This window comes from Hippocampus comes, unplaced genomic scaffold (genome assembly GCF_001891065.2).
Source record: "Hippocampus comes isolate QL1 unplaced genomic scaffold, H_comes_QL1_v1.1 scaffold228, whole genome shotgun sequence".
Lineage (NCBI taxonomy): Eukaryota > Metazoa > Chordata > Actinopteri > Syngnathiformes > Syngnathidae > Hippocampus > Hippocampus comes.
This window is the reverse complement of record NW_017805877.1, coordinates 373,716-376,811: the sequence shown is the minus strand read 5'-3', so window position 1 is coordinate 376,811 and position 3,096 is coordinate 373,716. Positions and strand designations below refer to the sequence as shown.

Sequence of the window (3,096 nt, the reverse complement as noted above, 5' to 3'; positions counted from 1 at the left end):
GAACAGAAATGCGACTCACAAAAACAGACGGGATCTCGAGTTTTCGGGACGAACCTAAAAAACACAATCAATTTTACAGCTCAACATAGTTTGACCTCCAGTTTTGGCACAACTTGCTATTCCCTAACAAGGAGCTAGACTACAACATTCGCAACAGCCGTTTGACCCATGACTCGACCATTTGTATGCGACTGATGAAACAGGAAAGGTCAATGGCCACCAAGAACATCTTGTGTCTGAAACCTCGCAATTGTGAGGTACTTTTCAGCAATTGTTGGCTGTCATCTTGGTCTTGTGGTGTCCAAATGTGAGCAGGATGATGAAGAGGACCGTGTCAAGGCCAAGTTGATATTTCAAGCGGCAGAAATTGCATTGGCTTCATCAGGGCGGTTCAGTAAAAATAAATGAACTGACTGGATCAAACCCGCCGTTTGGGAGTTTGAACGGTGTCGCACAGTGGGTTGTGTGAACAGCCGTGAGGCAGGGGAGATTAGTTGTTTTCCTGCATGTTTCGGGCACATGAAACATGCTGGAAAGTGCTCACAAGCTTCTACTGTTGTCTATTTTTGTATACTTTTCTATTGTTAATTCCATTTGACATATCTCAGTATTTTATTTTATTAATGCTGTACATTTTCTATGTTCAGTCGTGAATAAAGTCTTCATAAAAATTACTTTGTGTTCGGTCAAATCTGTCATAGACCCAGACACACAGCTTTCAGATGCAGTACAGCTCAAAACACAGGTGAAATGCGCCCTCTCATGGCCAGTTGATTTTACGGTGACACATGATAGCGTCTCACTATTATAATAACCTTTTCTGCTCGAGCGCTCCCTGGCGGCAGTTGGAAAATTCTTAACAGGCCGCATCATTAAATACAGGGCTCCGTCCTTTTAGCAATTACCCACAATGCACTACCGGCGGCCATATTGTCTATAACAGCCCTCCAATATGGCTGCCGGTAGTGCATTGTGGGTAATTGCTAAAAGGACGGAACCCTCTATAAGCCTCTGGGTTGAAAGCGTGTGACAAAAGTAACGGTTTATAGTCCAGAAATTACGGTAGGTAGAAAACACAAACAACACTACGAAGATTTTCTTTTGGTAGCTCCAGCGCAGTTTTTGATTCTGTGAGAACGAGAAGGTTATTACCAAGGACGGTGGCAGCTCGCTCAGTCATAGCCCTGGATCCTCGGACAAGGACATTGTCACTTGCGTCACATTTCATCTTCATCTCAAAGAGCCCTGCGGAGAACAAAAAGAAGGCGCAGAACTTTGCTAAGAACACAGTGTGAGGATTCAAGGTTAAACTTGAACCTGCGGGGGCACATTAACCAGATTAACGCTTCAACTGCTTGTTTTATTTGTTTGTAAGCCGTCTCTGACTGCCCTGCCTTAATGTTAATCCAGGCTTGTATTTGAACGGCAATTGCTTGGTCCCTGTGTGGCCAAACAGTTTTAAAGCCTTTCATCCCTCATTTGCAAGCCTGTCGCCGTATCTTGCTAAGCTTAATGCGTAACAATCACCTGTAGCGATAAACTCAGATTTTAACTAAGGCTGTTTCTTATGTTTCATAAATGCAGCTCTCTTCTTGGGAAAGTACACTCCTCTTCTTCTTCTGTCTCATCATCACCTGGCCTTATCCTCTTTCCGAAGCTCTCAAAAAACATTTGTTTTCACTCCTCGTTTCTGGGTTTACTTTTATGACCTTACCGATGTTTGGTTGGATATGAGTACCGACATACAGGTGGATGCACACAATGTTCAAAATAAAACTTTGTTTGCAATCTCACAATGAATAAAATGGTTGATGTTCATTGTCTCTGTGTGACCCGGTACCAAAAGGCCCGGCGATTGGGGTACAAGTGTAGCATAGTAAATACGGTGTTGCTGAAAAAAAAATGTGCGAATAGCCTACTTACTGTTGAAAACCATGTTATTGTCAGTGAAGTCCTTCCACCGCTGGTACCATTTGGAGTCCTTGTGTATAACAACACCCGACACCTCCCTGCATTACAAAATCATAGTTTTAAGATTGCAGATTCTCGATGATGCACCAAAAGGCGTACCGTTTTGTAATTCAGATTAGAAAGTATTATGCGGGTTTGACTTACTCATCGGGCTTGCTCTTGTTTCACTATCTGCTCCCTTTGAAGAAAGATCACTCCTCTTCCTCATCTGAGGGAGAGCTCTTCAAGGTCCGTCGCTAATATCAATCTCCTTCTTCATGGACTCAACACACTGTATGGATGGTTGGCTCATACAACTCAGCTTTCTTTGAGTGCAAGACAGTCAATTGTGTTCGTGCCCTAATTACAGGACACAAATGATAATCGTGTCCCAGTTTCCCTCATGTCACAGTCAGCTGGGTACCAATAACAACAATGCAAAGATGGATGGATCCTAGCATAATTATAGAGAAAGACATTGATCCCCACCCCCGACCCCTTCACCTGTGGGATAGCCTGGAATGCGCTGCTCTTGCCCAATCCTCCTCCTCCCTTGGAAACTGTCTCAGCAGGGTGCATGGTGCTGCGGGCTGCTTCCTGTATACCTTCCTTGATTTTCTTTCCAATGTCTGTGCGACTCACCTCCTCTTGACTCTGTGTTCAACACAGTACAACTCTACTTGTTTTTGTGAAATTAAAAATCACTGTCAATTATTACTTATCAACGTATTATTACTATTTAAGAAAATGAACAATAACAGCAAATGCTAATACTGCTGTCAACATTTTTTTTAAAAGACAGATTATTATAGAACCTATTAAAATTGTTGATGACTAAATAGCATTTTCACTGTAAATCACATTGACTATTTCTGAAAATGAACAAAAACAACATCTGACTAACAATTTGGAACACAATGTAAAGTATCTTATTTTCTGTTCAGCCTGGAGAGTAGCTTTCAATTGTTTATAGTGATCTGCTGTACACAAGGTTTATGCACACTAGATTTTTTGAAGAATAAACTAGATTTATAAAAAAAAAAAAAAAAAAAATCCTGTCTCACCCCTCGGGTGGTCTCCATCCCCCATTCAGCTCGGGTCCTCTACCAGAGGCCAGGAAGCTTGAGGGTTCTGCGCAGTATCAGT

General features: G+C 42.2%; 1 long non-coding RNA gene across 1 annotated transcript in view; it reads right to left on the bottom strand.

Moving 5' to 3' along the window:
• Positions 1–1,014: 1,014 nt before the first annotated feature.
• LOC109527155 (uncharacterized) overlaps positions 1,015–3,096 on the bottom strand; it is a 7,521-nt gene continuing 5,439 nt past the window's right edge. The window contains exons 2-4 of the long non-coding RNA XR_002170479.1: positions 2,116–2,276; positions 1,924–2,009; positions 1,015–1,245 (exon numbers count right to left, since the gene is read on the bottom strand). This is a non-coding gene — a long non-coding RNA (uncharacterized LOC109527155). The remainder of the gene's footprint in view (positions 1,246–1,923; positions 2,010–2,115; positions 2,277–3,096) is intronic.